Here is a 22479-nt window from a genome sequence, read left to right as displayed (position 1 = left end):
AGCCTCCAACTCCTGGGCTCAAGTGAGTCTTCTGCCTCTGCCTCCCAAGTAGCTGGGACTACAGTGCCCACTACAACCCTGGCTATTTTTTGGTTGCAGCCATTGTTGTCATTTGGCGGCCCGGGCTGGATTCGAACCCGCCAGCTCAGGTGTATGTGGCTGGTGCCTTAGCCACTTGAGCCACAGGCACCAAACCTACAAGTACTTTTGAACCAACCAAAAGTATGACTACTAGTATGGTCCCCAACCTGAACAACTAAATAAAATATAAAATGTATAATTATACAAATTATCTCTACATATTAATAAAGACTTAACCCATGATAAGTCAAGGAACATCTGCAGTTCATTAACTGAGCACATGTGTAAGCTGTGTAATGATCTCTAAGAACAAATTATGAGCAAGGCACTAGATTTGGTTTTTAAAAAAGGAAAGGTCAAGTAAGGGCCTAAAATAATCATCTTTCCTTTTTCAGCCCTAACTGGGCCCTTCTTACACAAATAATAATGCATTGTTGAAAGCCAAGATTTCTACCAATAACAACAGCTTCTTTCATAACAGTTTTTTTTTTTAGTAAATGTTTAGAATCATCCAATCACAAATTGGTGGAGCTGGTTGACAAGTTAGAGACTTCCTAGTTTGCCTTCCTCATTTAAAAAATAAAGAAATTAAGCTCCAACTAGTCTGAGTGAAGCTCTAATTAGGCAAAATTATTTTCCCTGTGATCTCCCTTTCTCCGTTAATGCCTTCAGAATTCAGCCAAGCCAGAAATCTAAGTCATTTTAAAATTGTTCTCTTCTTTTTACCCCATATCCAATCAGTGGGCCGAGAGCTATTTCTTTTATACATGGGTCATTATGAAAGTACTGAGATACCCCCAAATCGAAACACATAAAGTCCTCACGGTCGGCAACCAACGAAGCCTTCCTGCTGCACTGATGATCTGAGCAAACTGAAGCTTCCCTGGGTGAACGGAAAGGACCCTGTCAGCTGTGTTCCTCGGAAGTGAAATAATGGGCCATAACACAGTCTGTTTCAAAACTTTCGTAGTGACCCCCATATCATAAACAGCTCACTAACCCACAGGCACTGAGGTAGTTCAGGTCCTCATCATTGCCTCCATCCTTTCATTCCACACATATTCCTGTGCAACTTCTGCCCCCCACGTACTGCACCTGCTGTTGTGGTCTGCACTGAATTCCCACTTACTTCTTCTTTTGATCCACCTCCAACACATTCACTAGGGGCTGCTTTCCACAACACAGATCGCATCATGATTTCTTTTTGAAATTCCTCAGTAGCTTTCCATGAACATGGGGGACTGCCATGAAGCTGATTAGCTTTTTTTCAGCGTTGTCCTTCTCTACATTTTAGGCCCCTGTCCTGCTCATGTCCAGCCTTTGGGTTTACCATCCCCAGACACTGTGCTATAGCCACTCAACACTACTGACTTTCGTCTAAAGATGACAGCAGTTTTTATACTGTGAGTGCAGAACATGAGCAATATGCTGCATTTCTCTAGCATATTTGGGGGAAAGTGCACATGTCGTATGTTTGATGCTGAGTCATCCCCTGGCTGGTGCTGCCACACGAGGAGTGACTCTTCTCACGGCTCTCAGCTCTGACTCTGGCCGTCACTGACTCTATATTTGGTCACCACGAAGATGCTTAGATCTTCCATCTGGGGCTGCTACTGTGCAGTGAAGGTGAGATGAGGACGGCCGGCCATTCCTTCCTTTATGCACCAACCCCTTAATTCTCCAGGAGAATCACCGCAACAAGGTCCTGGGTACATTACACACTCTATTGCAGTGTTAACAACTAGAAGAATTAAAATAAATGTAAAAATACCCAGATTCTATACGTAAGTGTTACTAGTGTCCAAGGGGCAAAAATCACCAATGCATTTATTCTTAGCCTTGCTGTCCCATCAGAAAATTTCAAGAAATGCTGTGGCACATGGTGTATGTTCTTCCTTAAGGCACCAACATGCCTCCTAATTTTCTATGCAGTTTGGTGTTAACTGTTGGAAACCACTCACCCCCTGCACACACACACACACACACACACACACACACACACCCCTTTTATGTGGACATTTGAGATTAGTAGTTTAAAGCTACCTCACCTAATTTGCTTTTCTTTATGTCCAAAGCCTGCATTACTATCCCTAGACACAATATAGGCAGGGCCAGATATTTTAATGAATAGTGAATTTGCCTTCTTTTTCTAGGTCCCTCATAATGCCTAAAAGATTATTGGATTTGTTTAAAGTGGACCATTAAGAGACCTTGCCAAACACCAGACTAGTCATAGCTTGCTCCTATCCAGAATTACTCAGGATTTGGACATATGAGGGTTAGAAAGAAAAAAAGGGAAATTTCTCTTTAGAAACATTTTTTCCAAATCTTTTCACATATTCTTTCTCCTATTAAAAATGTCATTTGCTCTAATAGAAAGGTTCAAGCTGAAATGTGCTCTCTGTGACCCTTCTCTCATCCCACTGTCTTCCCCAAGCTTCTCATAAGAATCTGCGCTCACCCCGACTGTAACTCCTCACATTCCACCATATTCATTTACCTCTGTGTGTCTCTGCATGTCACCTTTGAGCTTCCATGAGGCAAAAACTATCTTTATTCATCTATATCTTGGACTTATTCATAGTAGGTGCTAAGTAAATGTTTTGTGAACAAGTTAGAGAAGGAATAAATTCCCAAAATTATACAAATTACTGGCCAGGTAGACAGAACAACTCAGGCTTATGACTCCTAGTCTAGCATTTTCCACAATCATGATATAATTTAGTCTCCAAGCAGCAGTTAATTTTCAAATTGCAGACTTGACATCTAAGAAATGTAATGAATTTTTCAAGATCACACTGATAATGTCAGAAGTGCCATTTTTTCCATCAGGATGGAATAGATTATGCCAGAGTAATGATCCCAAAATTCCTATGTCCTGAAACAACACTGATTGTCTTTATCGCTCCTGCTGCAGGTGCACTATGGGTTAGAAGGGAGATTAGCATTGCCATGGAGAGACAAAGGCTGACGAAGCAGTCACAGTCTTGAACATTGCTTATATCTCTGACAGAAGAAAGAATGCTCAGAGGTGTCTACCAGCAATTGATTGCTCTGGCCTGGAGGTAATACCTGTTGTTTCCACTTACAGCACAACCCATTGAATACAGCAAATCACCTGGGGCCAACCCAACACCAAGATCAGGAAGTACTATTCTACTATGTTGTGAGAAAGAGGATGAATTGGAGGTCATATTTGATTATTAACTATTTTTTACAAAAAAGCAAGTTTTTCGAGACTGGTACAAAGTTTTACATATAATAAGCAGATCATAAGTGTTTGCTAAGTTGAATATACTTTTTATTTAAAGCCCACTATTCCTTCTATGAGGCAATTCTGAGATAACCTCATTTTAGAAAAAGTACTGTAGATGGAGGGCATGTTTTAAGATAATTCAGATCAAATAAAGTAAGTGTGAAACTGTTCAACGAATTATACTACGTAGCTTAAGACCAAGAGATTTGGATGAAAATAGTTGTCTTCAACCATGGAGAAGGTGATTATACATCTACTCAGATCATTGCATACAGAGAAATAGGCTTAAGGTCAATAAAATGTTTAATGGGGTGATTTTTACAACTGCTTTAAAAGCAGCATGATAACCCTCTCCCAAAAATGACATTGGGGCAGGAAAGCCCAGGATCTAGACCTAAGTTCATCACTAATTAGCTATCCTGGAGTCTTCTATAGACATATCTCTTGCTATATAAAATGAGAAAGTAAAACAACAGTTCTCAACCTGTGGGTCACGATCCACAGGAAATGTATTAAAGGGCCACGGCTTTAGGAGGGTTAAGAACCACTGAACTAGAATAATGTATAATATTCCTTGTAATTTGAAATTCTGTAATCCATGTAAATCAACTTGTCATAACTCGGTTTGTTAATAACTTCTATATAGGTAGGGCAGCAGTAACTGCTAGAACAAGTACACTCCAAAATTTCAATGGCTTAAGATAATAGAATTTTATTTTTCACATTAACATGTAACAATGTCCCCATATAGCAGGAGGACTTTTATTCCATGTAGTGATTCAGGGACCCAGGCTTCTACATTCAGTGGCTCGACCATTCACTGTGGCCTCAGGGTCCTCTACTTCTAGTCAGAAAAAGGAACCAGGGTGGAGAAGCCCAACACCTTCTGTAGGGAGGACTTCCCCTTCCTGAGACCTCATTGCTCACTCGCATGCAAAGGAGGCTGGGAAATGCAGTCCCTGGCTGGAGATTCCTCTCTCAGCTCCTGCTTAATTCACACTGTGAAAGTAGAGACTCAAATTTCTGGAGAACATCAAGCCCCCGCATACACTTCCTCAAGTCTTTCTTGATAACCACTTCCTTGTGTGGAAGACCCACCCACTCCCCTCTGTCGCTTCCCCTACACTAGATAGGACATCATCATTGGACTCACATCAGTTAATCTCTTTCAGTAATAAACATCCAGGGACAGAGACCACGTTTGTTTCAGCCTTGTACCAGCACACAGCCTGAGTGCAGGAAAAGAGCAATTATTTCATAAAATCTTTTGACTATTTACTCAAAGCCCTCTCCGCCACTTTTTTGTTTTATTTCCTAGTTCTGTGTACTTAGAAAAGCATCTTAATCCAAAAGAACCTATTACAACATGTGCCCTGAAGGCATTAGATAAACAAGAGCAAATATATATGTGTTTATAGAAATATACATATATAAAGTATTTAGATTGAAATGTTTCCCAGGCCCTCGTTCTTCGCCTGAAATCACAGCCCTTGCATAAATAGTAGTTGGAGGGAAAGCTTCTTTCTGAAATTCTGATTGCTGACATAGGACTTGAAATTTGCCTTCATTCCCACAGTTTATGCCCATAAACCTTGTTTTGTTTCTTAAGTCGTAAAGGTGTAAGTCATCACAGTACTTCTAGAAAGATAGAATAATAGATTCTATAAATGTACAAAAAATACATATATCCACCCTGAAAACAGCATTCAGGCTTCACAGAAGACACTCCCAGAGATTTCGCTCATGAGCAGCAAAGAAACATTTTGAGAAATTTAACTCTTAGTCAGTTCTTATCCCGTCTAATACGCACTGATAGTCTAATGCAGAATATCTATTAATTCACTTACCAAACAAATATTACTAAGCTTCTACACAGGTTCATTAACTTAGATTATTTGGGGCAAATCAAACCATTTATTTTAAGTTACCTGGATTAAGGGCTCTGCCCTGGGCAAGCTGCAGGATCCTTGGGGGACGGGGAATTTTATACCTATAATGTGTGGACTCTTTAATAACCAAAGCCCACACCTTCTCAGCACTAAAATTCCCAGTAAGTATTTATAGAATAAATGCAAGAATCACTACAGAAACTCTTGTCAATACTTTATTTAAACTTTTTAGCTATGAAGATGCAGAATTTTGCCAGAATCCTGTGATCCTGGAAAACAGAGATGTTAAAGAAATCTCCTCATTCTCTTATTTCTACTTTATGACAATGAAACGGCCTTCACTGTCTAACCGAAGACTCCGATGCTCTCCTTGGTTTGCCTATGACAGACCAGACAAACCTTCCAAATTCCCATTCTTTGCCTCATTGAGTGTTAGCTGAAGCACTTGTTGCCCTAACCAGTGAGAACCAAATGCTTATTAGTGAACTTTCCTTAAAGTTCTCCCCTTCCCCAGGTCCATGAATTCTTAACCACCTTCAGGCTGAGCCAAAGAGAGCAGGCTTGTCTTACGGCTGAGCCAAAGAGAGCAGGCTTGTCTGGGTAAGACACTCTCTGATTTACGGTCCAGTCTCCTGGCCACTCTTGCATCCCACTTCCATCCACTTACTGTTTTGTAGCCTTGGTCACTCCTTACTGTAAAAGAAAGCTCCTCTTTGTTTAACCTGTGCTGGCGGCAGACCCAAGGTCCATTGCCACCATCCCCCTCCCTGTATCACAACACACTTTGCCACACTCGCCGTAATCCTTCAATATTCCTTACCCCACTTCCAGATTTGTGTCTCATTTGATAGCTACTTGGAAAAAGAATCACTCCCCCTACCCACACACCCAATGTACAAGTGTAAACTAAATTTCTACCAGAGCCTGACTTTAATTTTTTTCATTTGCTCTCATAGGATGTGTTTGGTTGGCTGAAATGACAATATTTATTAAGATTTATTAAGTTGAACAAAGCAGATATTTAGAACCATTATCACATTAAAGTGCTCTGCAAATGAGAGCTCCAGGTCTCTGTCTTGGGTTTGGAGTGGGGAGGGGAGAGACCTTCTTCCTGAGGGTTAGGGTTTGCTCTGCCTTAGTCGGCCAAAGTCTTCCTGGAAGCTTGAATATGCACTGCCATCTACTGGTAGGTACTGAAGAATCAAATTAAAAGCAAACCACACTCCCTTCTGCAAAGTGTGGAAGACATTTGTTGAAAAGATAACCTTCTTAACCACAGCACTAACAAGTGTTTATTTTCTATATACATAATTTATTTACTAAGTGGCTGTTTCCTTATACTTTTGTCTCATATTTTCTCAAACACATTTTTTTTTAGTTGCTGAGATATTTTTAACTGATTTAGGGTTAACTATCTGAACAAGGATGATTATTCCATTACGTTGAGAGGATGGTGCAGTTACTTCAGTAACTCTACTGAAATAGAGCAGAGCCTTCATGTAAACAGCCTGGTCTGCTGACCAGCAGTGCCAGTGTTGCCTGGGAGCTTGTTAGAAATTCAGAATCTTTGTCTGATGCACGTGGAGTTTCCATGTCTGGGAAAACGAAAAGTGATGGACGGTGATGACCCACAACAATGTGCAGGTGCTTAAAGCTACTCAACTCCACACTTACAAATAACTCAAATGGGAACTATCTCACCACAAAAGAATAATGCTTTAAAAATGAAGGCAGTAAAACAGAAAGAAAAGAAAGAAAAAAAGAAGAAATGCAAAATCTCAGCCCTCTTCCCAGGCCCACTTAAAAAGAATCCGTATGTTAAAAACGGATTCATTAGGTGATAGATTTGCACCTAAAGTTTGAGAAGCACTGGTAGAAAGTGTTGTTAGCATCCTATAGATTACAAATACTCATCAGAACAGAAAGAATGAATGAAAGAAAGAAAGAAAGAAAGAAAGAAAGAAAGAAAGAGAGAGAGAGAAATAAATAAAAGAAAGGAGAGACAGCAGGAGGAAGGAAGAAAGGAAGGGAGGAAGGAAGGAGGGAAAGAGGAGAGAGGGAGAGAAAGCTCTCAACATTGTCATGATCCCAGAATCATTTTTCATTTTTCAATCTTTAAATGGACTTCATCCTGCAATTAAAATATTTTGAATCACTGTAAGATCAATTGAAGCAGTTATGAAACAAATTATACCTCTGTTAATGAAAGACAATTAAGAACAATACCCTCGAGCTAAATGCTAATATTATACATTTGTGCATATTGGGATTCATTTTTCCGTTCAGCATCATTGATGAGACTTTCCATAACATTAATTACTGAGACAGTTATGACAGCAGCCTCCTAAGGAAGTCAAGGGATAGTCAGTGGGAAGAGACAAAGGATTTGGAGTTGGGAGTCCTATATACTAAACCCCCAGCACGGGCACATATGGAAACACACACACACACACACACACATATACACTGATGGGGATTCCCCAATATCAAGCTGACAGGTCACCGGAGCCAAAATGAAAGGTGCCTGGTGCCCTGTCTCCCTACAGATCCTTCAATCACCTGTATTAAAAGCAGGGTCTTTGCCTCAAGCAATTTTACTTAGTGTGCCAGATGCCTCTTACTTGAAAAAAGGAACACAGATAAAAGTGTACATTGTGCACAAAAAATGGCACAATCGCCATTTTTCCTAAGTTGCATATAATAACTTCTTTAAATTTTATTGAGAATCTGATTATGATTAGCACACTATTCTTAAATGTTTCATGTCTGCTTAAGAATGTGCATTTTCTAGTGATTAGGTGCTAAGTAGATAGATAAATCAAACATGTTACTTGTTAATTACGTTGTACATATTGTCTATATTATTATTAATTTTTTCTTTCCCTGACTGATCTATTAATAAATGTGCATTGATGTCTCCCACTCTAATGATGAATTAAAATTTTCTTCTTGTTCCAGAAGATTTTGCTTCCTATATTTGGAGACTTGTTTTACTAAACTATTAATATTTCCCTAAGAAATTTTACTATTTTATAAATTGTGGCCCAAACACAAACTCCCATCATCTTCTATGTACCCAAGTGTGATAATATACAGAGTAGTACCAACCAAGGAAAACTCACGACCGAGCTCCAGTGTCCAAAGGGACTTTCTTGTTTTTGTTTTTATTAAATTTTTGTTTAAATCAGAGTTTAGCCGTATAAGCATGATTGACTGAACCTTTGCTCATGTGACTCAATTTTCAGCTGCTCCTTCCCTCCACAGAGATCAGGCTGATATCAAAATATAAGGCTTGTCTTTCCAGTATACCAAACCCAGTCTGAGTCAACTCATTAGCATAAACTTCTTAAACCCACTATTAGTCACCTTATTAGCATAACTACCAGGTGTCTGCTAAGGGACCTGCCAAAACAGAGACATTCCAGTTCCCTGGACAAGTCCAGGAGTATGGAAGTCACTTCCCAGTACCCAGGAAAAAGGTCCAACTTCTGTTTGGGTAAAGTTAATTCTTCAGTACACAACTACTAATATTGCTATTCTAGCATTCTTTGTGTTATCATTTGTCTACAAAACATAAAATAAAATGATATAAATAATCATAACAAATGTAAATGGATAAAACTCAGTATGATAAAAAATTTGTCTTAGGAATAAAATAATTCTTACTGAATTCTTATTTATTAAACATAAATCATATGGTCATGCCATCAGATAAGCACAAATTAAAAACCTTAGTGAGACACTACTACTCAACCCCTAGAAGGCAAAACTTAAAAAAACTACAATACCTAGAGTGTAAGTGATTGCACAACTTGAGCTCTCATACATTGCTGGGGTGGAAATTGATTCAATTACTTTGGGTAAATGTCTCTCAATTGGTACTTAAATTAGACAAAGTTATAATGTAGGATTTTATGTTTATACCCAACAATAATGTTTAACAGAAGACAGGTACAGAAATACTCACAGCAACTTTAATCATAACAACCAAGAAACTGGAACACAATGGCCACTCATGGGTAATGGTGAACGGGGTTTTAAAGTTCAGGCAGGTGGGGTTCAGGACACTCTCTTTCAAGGGTTGGACATCTGTTGTAGGAGTGGGGCTTAGTCCCTTTACCTTTCCCAGGTGGGACATCCAGTGGGGTAGGGTAGGGGGTTGACCCATTCACCTTTCTTAAGTGGGACATCCGGTGAGAGAGGGTAAGGGGTTGATTCTTTCAGGCGGGTCCACTCTATTTGGGTGGAGTTTAACCCTATCATTCGTTACCATCCAAATAGGGTTAGTTGCTAAGGTCTCAAAGCCCTTCATTATAAGGTGACCACTCTTAAAAAGGTTGGGCACAGTTTGAGTTCTCTGTGGATTCTGGGACGAATCACAACTATAGCCCAGGATGAAGGAGGGAAGGGGAGAGGGATAGGAAGGGAGGGGGGTGGTTCAATAGAGGGAGGGTTAATGGTGGGATCTCACCTATAAAGCATATTGCAAGGGTACAAGTCAAATCTATCAAGTATTGAACACGAATGTCTTAACACTGTGATTAAGTAAACGAGGTGAAAGCTACGTTAATTAGTAGGATGTAAGCACTCTGATTTGTACAAATAATCAACACGCTGAATCCCACAAAGGCATAAATGTGTTCATGATCTATGTATATATGACTTCATAAAAATAAATAAATAAATAAAGGTTGGGCACAAAACCACATAACTAACACAGGTGTCCGCCCTGAGGGTAAGCTTTCTCCCACAAGAAATTCTTTCCCACTCTTCTTCAGAACACAGAAATGCACGACAAGGAAGAAAAATGTGCGAAACACAACAGGTATTTTGAGATATTAAAAAAAGTATAGAAGTGAGGTTTTATTCCCCAAATAGAGCTCTTTTGTAAATCAGGTTGTGTTTACACAAAAATATCCTCTACTCTCTGGACCGAGAAGTGTGAAACTTTTCTTTTAAGAAAGAAAAATATTGTAAAGAATCTTATTCCTGTGCCTTACAAACCTAAAGTTACGAAGCTGCATAGTCTCCAGAACACTTCCTATCACCTTTCGAAAAAGAAAACAAAACAAAGCAAAACCTAGTACATTATTTTTTGTAAAATAAAGTATAAATATGATAATTTCATGTATTTATGCAAATGAAGTACACATTTTGAAGTCTCCAGAGAAACAAAATATTGTTATAAGCTAATCGGTTCTTTCTTGTAGCTTTATGCCAGGACACCGATGACCTGATTTCAGAGTGAGACCATCGGTCTGGTGACAGCTCTCCATTCAGCTGACTCTGCCCAGCACTTTGTTGGAGAAATGAACTATCAGAGGGAAAGTGGGACCCTCCTTACGATCATTATTGACTGATTACAACGTGATTGCTCAGGGACAAGCCGAATGTTTGCATCATGTAGGAAGACAACAAAAATAAAGAAATCCCAGTTCGGAGACACGCAGCTTTCTAAGGGGTACAGTTCTCTTACCGAATCGCCTCAGGAGTTAGGAGGACAAGATGCTGTTCTTCCCTGTGGGAGATGGGAGAATAATTCATTTAAAATCATATAATTATTATACCACAATTTTATTTTATGAATACACTGTATTTAAATTTAAATAGAATTCTGAAAACTTATTCTCTAGTATTTCCACTATATATACCACAGAAGTAAAATATTGATCCATCAAAATATAAAGTTTTTTTACATTTTCATTTCCAAATGACGAATATGACAATAGCAGCCAGAAAAATATTGATCTAATTAAATAAAGCAAATATATGTTATGACTGCATTGACCAGTGTTTTTTGTTTTTTTTTTTTCTGTGCAGTTTTTGGCCGGGGCCGGGTTTGAACCTACCACCTCCAGCATATGGGGCCAGTGTCCTACTCCTTTGAGCCACAGGTGCTGCCCCAGATTTTTAATTCAATCTGAGTTTGCCATCAGAAAGTCTCCTGAGCTTTATTTGGAAATGCTCTTCCATATACGTACTCAAACATTGATGATCTAAGAGAGCAGAGTGTAGGAACTGGCGAAGGTAACTGAATCTACAAATCACTCCCTTGTCTAAACCTCTTCAGACAAATTTCACAAAACAACTTCCCCTCAAGTTGACATGTTAATGAACTGGAAAATGACCAAAAGGTGAGTAGCCAGGGAGAAAAGAAGCAGAAATAAGGCCTCTGGAATACGTGTTCTCTACATTATTGACCTGAAATACTCCTTTATGAGGCGGGCGGGGAGGTGAGGGAGGTTCATTTCATTGAACAAAATGCAGCCAGAGGTTTGTGCTTTGGGGGTGTAAGTCACACATAGATGTTTAACGCATTGTGAGAAATATACTCCAACACATTATGGAAGATAAGAGAGAATAAATGGACAGGTCTTATGAAACAGTGGAATGAAAATCTAGGTTGTGCAGCTGTGAAGGGAGGCAGACATTACTGAATAGTTGTCAGCCATTTATAAAATATCTCCCGAGTGCCTACAGGAATTATGTTAGGGACAGTGTCATTAAGATAGGTACAGTTATTGCCTTCAAGATTTTATTAGGAAAACAGATATTAAGTGTAGAGGAATGGACACCATGCTTGCAAGGACAGTTACTGATTCTACTGATTCTTATCACATTAAAAGGAAATGCTGAGAATAGGACAGTCTCCTGGCAAGCCTAGAGACGTTTTGTGACGTAGGGGCAAACCCCTAAGTAACTCAGTGCTCCGGAATGAGATGAGATCGGTCACTAGTCATAAGCAGGTGCTAAACATTGATGCTCGGTGCTTCTTCATGGGGGGGTGTGGGGAAAGAACACGTGAGGAAAGAGAACGTGGCAATCCTTACGCGTGCAGACTTGTTGTCATTATTTTAATGCTCCCCATCTGTTGTGTATGTTATTATTCTAACTCTCCACACCTGTTGGGTATCACCTTAATAAATAGCCATTGCAGAGGGGGCTCAGGGCTCTCCTGCACCTCTGGTTAGCCCACCTCTTGCAAGCTAGCACTTTAATCCGTGTCCTGCCTGGTTCTTCTGTGCAGTGCCGGGAGGTGTAGTGTCCCTGGTGGTGAAAATTAAGTAAATGATTATAACTAATTAATCAATTAGTTAATATAAAAAGTCTATGAGGAAATAAAGGATGTTATAAAAACACAAAAGAAGGATCTGAGTTGGAGAGGCAAGTATCCTCTGGGGAGATACAATTTAAAGATCACCAGGGGATAATTCAATTTAATAAAACTTTATTGAGTGTTTGTTGTATGTAAGGTACTATCCCACATTTGGTACATATTCCTGCATGTGTGTAATTTGATACTTTTTGATAATAAGAGGTGGCTGCATGATCAAGGATGGCAAGTGATTCACCAGTAACTATAATAGGAAGCAGAAGAGACTTCGTGATGAAGTGTTAGGGATGTCTGAGGAGAAGAAATTGCTACTGTTTCATTTTCTTGATAAGTTACTTAAATCAAATAGAAAGTAGACATCAGTCAAAGAATCTAAGTAACAATAGTAAAAGGCAAGCCTTTCAATAGCTTTCCAAGGACAGGCAAGGGAGACAGACTCTGAGTAACTTGGGTTCTGTGCAGCAGGAGTGTCCAACCTTGGCTTCTCTGGGACACACTAGAAGGAAATACTTGTCTTCAGCCGTATATTAAATACACAAACACTACCAAAATCTGCTGAACAACAAAAAAAGGTCCATGCATAATTTTCACCACCACAGATAAACAGAAAAGTTCACATATTAATCCTAATTATGCGTCAGCCCTTCCAGACAGTCTTAGAATCATTGAGCAGGTCCCAATTTTCTGATCACTAATATAGAAAATGTACATATCCAAGCAATAGAATGTCTTTGGGGGTTTTTAATATCTTTTTTTATTAAAAAAGTAAAAACGGCTCGGCGCCTGTGGCTCAGGTGGCTAAGGCGCCAGCCACATACACCTAAGGTGGCGGGTTTGAATCCAGCCTGGCCCGCCAAACAACAACAATGGCTGCAACCAAAAAATAGCCAGGCATTGTGGCAGGTGCCTGTGGTCCCAGCTACTTGGGACGCAGAGGCAGGAGACTCACTTGAGCCCAGGAGTTGGAGGTTGCTGTGAGCTGTAATGCCACGGCACTCTACCCAGGGGAACAGCTTGAGGCTCTGTCTCAAAAAAAAAAAAAAAAAGTAAAAGAAAAGTAGGCAGCATAAAACTAGTGGGATATTTGACCTTGTATTGGAGACATTAATGCATGAGTACCTCGTTTGATGGAAGTAGCTACAGTTCTCAGTGAGTTCTCAAGAAGATCACCAGGTATTTGGTCCTAATTTCAATGCTTCATTCTTGAAGATAGTTGCTCACAAATGTAGGTGCTGTTAAAAAATGGTAACATGAATGAGGGCTCATTGTGAAAGGAGGCATATTTAGACGTGTAAAATTCCAGTCAGGAGACGTGGTCAAATTTTTCTTTAAGTTGGATAACACACCTTCACACATTTGATTTCAAAATTGTCAGATAACATATTTATGTCACAGAAAATGCAGTCATAAGTTCTCCAAAATATTGGTTATTTTCCTGTAAATCTTGAAATCTCTTTTAAATTCTTCTATCAAATTGAAAAGTAAGGTCACATGTATTTTACTATTCACAAGACTGTGTTTTGTCAATGTGTCAAAATGCATAAAATTGTTTGCCTTAATTTGAGTTTGCCATAATTTCAATTTCATTTCAAATGCTGCTAAGCTTTGGAACATTGTATTGATAAGCTGGTTTTACCTTGAAGATTTGTGTTTAACTTATTTAAATCCACTAAAATTGCTAAATCTGTAAACAAGTTTTCTTTTTCTTTGAGACAGAGTCTCACTATGTTGCCCTCAGTAGAGTGCTATGGTGTCACTGTTCACAGAAACCTCAAACTCTTGGGCTTAAGCAATTCTCTTGCCTCAGCCTCCCAAGTAGCTGGGAAAACAGGCACCCACCACAATGCCTGGCTATTGTTTTATTGTAGTTATTGTTGTTTAGCAGGCCTGGACTGGGTTCAAACCGCTAGCCCTGGTATATGTATATGTGGCCAGTGCCCTAACCACTAGAGGTGCCGAGCCTGTAAACCAGTTTTCATCATCAAAGTTCTGTCACGAATTTGGTTTTTGATACCATAAATGACTTGATAACACATCACACATCATAACATTTTTTCAATATTTGGCCTCAATTTAGGCATCTTACTTCTGAAAGGTAAATGATGTTACCGTATCACCATTAATACTTTTAAGGAATTCCTGGAATTGACAATGATCCAATCCCTTGGTCCTTATGAAATTCACAGTCTTGGTGACAATTTGCGTGATGCTATCCATTTTTAAAGTTTTTGTGAATAAATTTTATGGATGTACATCATCAAACATGAGTTTGGGGCTGCAGTTACTTTGTCTTCTATTAATTTTACAAGCCCCTCTCTGTCACCTCCCATGACGAGGGCACCATCAATAATGACCCAGATATATTGATAACAGATAAAGAAAAGCCCTTGAACATATACTTCTTTGTATATATCTCTTGATTTAGTTGTGTCTTTTAGTGGCACTAAAGAAGCCATTTCTTCAATGACATTGTATTCATCATCAACACCTCTACCAAAAATGGCAAGTCGAAGGGTGTTTGTACATTAGATCTGCCACCCATCGCCAAAGCATCAAATCTAAAATTAGCAGCTTCACTCTCCAAACTTCTTTCAATAGGCTGGCTGGCTTTCTTTCTTTCTTTCTTTCTTTCTTTCTTTCTTTCTTTTTCTTATAACATAACAGTGTACATTAACACAATCATGGGGTACAGTGTGCTGTTTTCATATACATTTTGAAATACTCTCATCAAACTGGTTAACATAACCTTCATGTCATTTTTTTAGCTATTGAGTTAAAATGTTCATACTCTGCTTTTAGAAAGATTCACTTGTACCCTTGTAAGATAAACCATACAGGTGACCCTGCCCATCACCCTCCCTCCCCCCATCCACCCCCCCACCTCCCCTCTCCCACCCCCTTCCCATATTCTAAGGCTATAATTAGGTTATGACATTCCTATAAATGTATGAATTAGTTTCAAAATAGGGCTGTATACATTGGATACTTTTTCTTCCATTCTTGAAATACTTTGCTAAGAAGAACATTTTCCAATTCCGTCCATATAAACATGAAGGAGGTAAAGGCTCCATCCTTCTTTAGGGCTGCATAGTATTCCATGGTGTACATGTACTAGATTTTCTAATTTCTTTAATTCTCTTCACTATAGTCTAGTGAGACAAACTGATTTTAGAAATATTCCATTTTTTTCTCAAGGCAACTGGCAAGCTACTCCACTCCACATTTACCAACTGCCATTCATAAAACATACTGTATACCGAGCTTATTTCCCACATTCTGCAAATGTTGCTCAGAACAGTTAGTGAAACTGCTGGAGGCTCCACATAGCAAGGGCTGGGCCAGGATTTGAACCATACTCATATCGACTATGTTATTCTCCAGTAGATTCATCTTCAGAAATTTAATGAAATTTCACTTGTAATTAAACTCCAAGTTGCAATGATCAGAGATCAAGAGATAAATTAGGTCTTTGAGGAGGAATGTGTTTTTGTTTTTCTTTCCAAATTACATTGCTCTTAGCTATCAGGACCCTCACCTGCTGTGGGGGCCCCTCTATCCATCACCTGCCATGTGGAACAGAGCCCGTGAAAGCTCTGATCTCCACGTGTTGTTTTATTCTATTCCACACAAGATTTTTAAAGTGGCTAAATATTAAAAGTCAAATTAGGAAGTATTTTTTTAGGGATCTTTTTAAACTAATTCATCTCATTCAGTGGACTTTTTTTTTTATATATATATATTTTTACTGTGTGTCCTCTTTGCTGTTTTGTTGGCAAGTAATTCTATGCCTTCTTTATTTCCTTAGCCTCTGTATAGATGGGCCTATCATTACATCTATAGGAGCAACCAACCTAAGGTATCATTATTGAATGATAATGTGGCAAGTTTAAAGTAAGTCAACTGTAGCTCAAGAGAGCGGAAATGGACATAGCTGAATCTTTGGTACACGTCCATATTTATTCACCTAATAAAGGAATAAAAAGCTACCCCCTGGCTCATGTAGCACATTGTGCCTGATCTTAGAATTAATCACTTTATTATAGCTCCAGAGTTCTATCTTTTCCATATTTTGCACAATTTTCAACTAAATCAATTCTTTATTCATAGAAAACTTTCTGCATATCATTAAACTTAAGAAAAATCTTAAGCCTATATATCACTGGGTTGTTGGTTTTCCATCTTAAATATGACTTCACGTTTTCATTCAGAAATCACTTGGAATTCTGAACTAATATCTCTGTGGATAGTTAGCCAATTATAACAAACACTCAAGACAAATGTGACCTTCCTGAAACATCTAGCTTTGTATACAACAGAGAGAAAACAACTGATCAGAAAATGGATAATTATCTACTTATTCCAGACTTACTTCTAACAATAAGATTGTAATTTTTTAACTGTATGAAAAAAGTACTGCTGTGATCTTTAGAAATTAAAATTTCCACACATAGTTTTACAATTTCAACTGGAACAAGGCATCTGAAAAATGTGGTTGTGATCATTTTTAGCCTGCCCATTTAGCTAAGGTTAAAAGGAAACAATGCAGGTTATTTTTATGTTTATTCAAGTGTTTCCTTTTCACACTTGAATTGATACAATTTATTTTATATTGTTTATCCATTTTTGCTGTTTTCATAGTTGTTCAATTCATTTCAGATACAGAAAATGCTTTCCTCACTCCATTTTTTTTTTATTTCCTCATTTCCAGCTTGGCAGACTTAGTACAGCCGGTACAGGAGAGAAATTGATACAGGTGTTGCTGTTCACAGCATTCATCAGTTGTCAACTGTGTGCATAGAATCAGATTGCAGTAGGCTCGCAAAAGTGTACGATGGACACTTTGCTTCTGCCCTCAATGAACCTGCATTCTGATAAAATTTATATAACGTACCATCATGGAAACATGTGACACACCAGAGAACCACACTACAAACCTTCAAAGAGCTCAAGTGTGAAATTAATTATTATAGGGCAATGTCTCAGTATCTTTGTTTGAAAAACATCCATTAGGATTCCATTGCTAATAATATTAGGGACAATAAATTTCAGGAGGACAGTGAGAGACCCAAGCATCTCTAAAGATAACATGGTAGTTAGCTTCATAGAACGCCTAATGCAAGCCACCCCCTGCATGGTGGAGAGATCCCCACTCAGTCCTCCAAAGAGCCCTGCCTGCAGGGTTTCTCTTCATTTTCCACATGAGGCAACACTGGTGTAGAAAATCTAAGTATTCAATCAGGTTATTAGTTGGGTTATATAACTAAAAACAACTGTGCCTGTCAGACCTTTCTTCCTCAACTCCTCTAATATTCTTTAAACACCAAGTCTTACAAAAAACTGATTTCATTCCCAAAATACTTTCCCAAGCTGAGACTAATATACTCCCCCATCTATAGAGCTCCCCTTTGTCATCCTCATCCACATAAGTGCGATCTATTTTAGGAGGACACTCAAGGGAAAGGGAATGAGGTTTACAAGCAGGAGCAGTTTCTGTGGCTGACTGTGGGTGCTGGGTCATTTGTATCTCACTGGGTTTTGTGTCCAGTCTCTGGATCTACAGTCATTTTTCACTCTCCTGTGATTTTTACTGACTCACTTCAACACATGTTTACTACATTCCCATTATTTATCAGGTACCATGTGAATTACCAATGGGAAAGAAGAAGGCAGGTCTCTACCCTGAAAAACGCTGTGGTCTGTGGGAAGAAAGTCCATGGCTGGGCAGATATATTATTATGTGATGAAAATAATGACAGATACATATAAGTCCCTATACCTGAGGAGAGGGACACCAGGCTCAGATGGAGGCAGGAAGGATGAACTGAGAGAGAAATCTTCAAGGGAGGTGTGTGAAGGTAGTGTCTTCATTATGGAGATGAATAAACAGAGACAAGGAGGTGGGAGGGGCAGAAACTCCAGACAAAGGGGACACCATGTTCAGAGGGCCTGCGTGTGATCTCAGAGGAGCAAACTCCCAGTGAAGATGAGGCTGAAGGCAGAGGGACCCAAATCCTGAAGGATTTTCCATCCCATGCCAAGTTGCTTGCATCGGAATCTGAAGGCAAAGGGGTGGCACTGAAGGTTTGGCTTTTTGCTGTGGAGTGGCCGGAACAGATTCCTCCTTTAGAAAGAAGGATGTACTTACAGGGTGGAACCAGAAAAGCTGGAAATGAGGAGCTGAGAGGTTGTGCCACAGCACAACCCAGTGAAAGATGATGACGGTCTGAATTAATGATAAGAAAGAGTAAGAAATGGATTTCACCCACTTTAAATGGACAGAGAGTATGGGGGACAGTGGAACGATGGGGTTAGAATGATGCTGTGGCGTCTGGATGGGATGGTGGCCCATCCCTGTGACAGAGCAGCCAGGGAGGTGGAGGAGCATGTGAAGGGCATCTGGGTTAGAGCCCCAGGTGCCTACTAAACTTTCAAAGGAGACATCTCTGTGCCAGGTAATCAGGGAGTGCTACATCTCTTCCACTGCCATTGCTGTTTGACGTATTTTTAAATCTAAGTTATTTTTTCTTTTCTAATTCCTTGAGAGAAGAAGGTATATTGACTCACAATCCTTCATGTTTATCACAGGCCACGCACAGTGCATTGCCTACAGTGGGTGCTCAGTAACACATTTGTAGCAAACACACTGACTGATTGATTGATTGATCCCATAGCTTGGCCCTGACTCTAGTTGGATCATGTTTACCTGAGAGGGCTTCCTAGAGATTTTATGTGTGGAAAGTGAAAGGATAGCAGAATATTGTGTTTATGAAAATCTTCTGCCCTAAGAACTTTCAATATGTATTGTAAACACTAGGTATCTTAGAAACACTCTGTATATATATATTTTTTTGAGAACAAGGAATAGGTCTTATCTTACCCTCGTTTTTCCACAAGCTATTTTCATGGCACATAGTGGGTATTCAATTGACATATGTTGACCGAACATACATATGAACCACTATCAATCACTTGATTAAGGTTTATGCATCACATTAAATTGTAAAAGCCCATTTTAATAACAGCTACGTGAAATGATGATGGGATTTATGCAATTTTTACTGTCCAATAATCACAAAGTATCTTTGTTTACTATCTTTGTGATATATTTGTAGTTAGAGTCTGTCCCTTTATATCTGAGCAATTCTGCCTCCATCTGTTCATGATGGCAGATGGAGGAGGGATGGGGAGACCAGGAGATTAATGAAGCAACTCATCAAGTTGTTCAAAAGGCAAAAAATACATAAGAAAATCAAATCTGTTGAAATGCCCTTTCCAAAGAGTGATGGTTGCATATTGTATAATTTTAAAATTTCTAGAGCCGAAAAGAAAAAAATAACAACAAAAGAAAGAAAAAAATTAAAGGAAAAAGAAAGAAAATGAAAAGAATAGAACTAAGAGAAAACTTCTGAGAGATAAATGTGAATGAGTTTTAAGATATCCGTTTTGCAAAATCACAGGATATCATCTTGTCCCCTGTGTCTGTATTAACACCCTGGTAGCAAAGGACATTAACTCTTTCTGACCACAAGGGTGAAATTAACTCCACTGAGGAGTATGGAGTCCATTAGTGGAAATGGGTCCCCAAGGCTCTTATTTAGCAATGAGCTTAGACACCATGAAATAAGGGTACAAGCCAATCTTTCCACAGAAAAGCCAGTACTTGAGAATAAAGGTGCTGCCTTCCATTCATAGGGGGAATGGAAAGGCAAAATCAGGTAAACTCTACTGGATCTTGCAATTCTTTGGAAAGCAGTAGTGAAAAAGAAGGCAGGAAAAGCCATAGGCAGCATTTGAGGACAGGGCAAGACCTTAGCCAATGAGAGAGCAAAGATAAAAGGGGCAGTGCCCCTCACGGGGCTGCTAAAAGATTTACATTTAAGACACAAAACAATACAAATCCTAGAAGAAAGTGTGGGGGAAACTCTTGATGTTATCAGCCTGGGAAAATAATTTATGAAGAAGACCGACCCCTGTACCAACCGCAGCAACACTGAAACTAAATGAATGAGAGCCGATCAAGCTAGAACACTTCTGTGCAGCCAAAGGTTCAATGACTAAAGCAAACGACAATCTGAAGAATGGGAGAAGAGTTTTGCATGTTATGATTCCAACAAAGGGCTGATAACTAGAGTCCACAGAGAACTCAAGTTAATCAACAAGAAAAGAACAAACAATCCCATTTATAAGTGGGCAAGAGACATGAATAGAAACATCTCTGAGAAAGACAGATGAAAGGCCAACAAACACATGAAAAAAATGCTCATCTTCCCCAATCATCAGATAAATGGAAATCAAAACCACTCTGAGATATCACCTTACCCCAGGGAGAATGGCTCACGTCAATCCCAAAGCTGCAAATGCTGGCAAGGATGTGAAGAGACGGGAACACTTTTACATGGCTGGTGGGATTGCAAACTAATGTAGCCTCTATGGGAAGAAGTATAGAGAGTTCTCAAAGGGCTAAAAGTAGACATTCCATTTAATCCCATCATCCCATTACTAGGTATCTACCAACAAGAAGAAAAATCATTTTATCACAAGGACATTTGCACTAGAATGTTTGCTGCAGCTCAATTTACAATTGCCAAGACATGGAAGCAACCAAGTGCCCATTAACCCATGAGTAGATTAATAAACTGTGGTCTATGTATACTACAGAATACTATTTACCTGGATGGCATTGAAGCACACTCCTCTGAGTTATCACAAGAATGGAAAAGCTCAGGGCACAAGTGGGAGACAGCCCTGGATAGGCCACCATTCTATTGCAGGCTCATTTAACACACACCCACACCTGCTCACACTGGGACCATGAAGATGGATCAGTGAGTCCAACATGCATATCTGTGAGACGGGAGAGGAAACAAGAGTACTCAGAGAAGATGCTCACAGATACGGGGGAAACACAGGAACTCTGCCCAGACAGTCACCCTGTCAAAAACTGATGTTTCTAACAACCTGCTGTGTGTGGTGTGTGTGGATAAAATATACATGTCTTGGGCGGTGCCTGTGGCTCAAAGGAGTAGGGCACCGGCCCCATGTACTGGAGGTGGTGAGTTCAAACCCAGCCCTGGCCAAAAGAAAAAAATATATATTTTTTACATGTGTCTGTATGTTTAATATATAGTATAGTATATTTAGTGTACCTAATATAATATATAGTGTATTATATCCATATAATCCATATAATATATAGTATATACATTACAACCATATAATATGAACACACACACGCACACAGAAACACACAATATCTGGAATGAAGTCCCCTTGTGATGACTGGCCAAAGATAATGCTCAGATATTCTCTCTACAACAGCTGCGTTTTACTGTGCATGCACCTCAAAACCTCTTCTCTGCTGCCCAGCATTTCCGCTGTGTTAGGTGAAGCCAGTGAAAAGTTCCATGCAAAGGGCCCCGAGCAAACTTGACTTATGTCATTTGGAAGCCCAGGCCTTGAAAGGCTCAGCTCTCTGCTTTCCTCACAGCACTATTACGGGCTGTGTGTAGAGGCAGATGGACTCTGAGGCTGTAATGCTGTGGTCCCTTTCTCAGTCACACTGGACATGGAATACCAATGTGAAATGACCAAGTTGGGTTACGTCACTTACATCGGAGGGTCTGTCTCCTTAGCCTGACTCTGTCAGGCTGTTAAGCATGATGGAGTTATCGTGACACACAGGATTGTCATGAGCTGTGGGGGTTATACAGTACTATATCAGTTCAAACATTTCTAGACTTCTAAGACTGACATATCAATTCAGAAATATTGCATACTCTATAAGTAACCTGTTAGCTCTTTTCCTGGCTGGTGGCTGTCTCCATTTAGGAGAAGAAAAAAGGAAGCTTCGACAGCTCTGACAATCGATTATTCTCTGCTTTCTCTCCTTCCCTTCAAGAGGTCCCCAGGTATCCCGGCTGTACAAGCAGATTTACAGTGAAGATAATGAGGCTTAAGCTTCAGCACCCCTCATTTTAGGTGCCCTTCCAAGGTCCTCTACCTAACTTCATAGTTATCATTTCATACAATGTTTTCAGAAGAAGATGCCTTCAAGTTGAATAACCTTCAGCTCCCACAAAAATGTGGATCCAACTGTAACTGGCTTTTTACATTATTACATCTCACCTGGCACTAGGCCT

Source organism: Otolemur garnettii, unplaced genomic scaffold (assembly GCF_000181295.1).
Source record: "Otolemur garnettii isolate 467f Iridium unplaced genomic scaffold, OtoGar3 scaffold00010, whole genome shotgun sequence".
Lineage (NCBI taxonomy): Eukaryota > Metazoa > Chordata > Mammalia > Primates > Galagidae > Otolemur > Otolemur garnettii.
Note: the sequence above shows the minus strand (reverse complement) of the source record.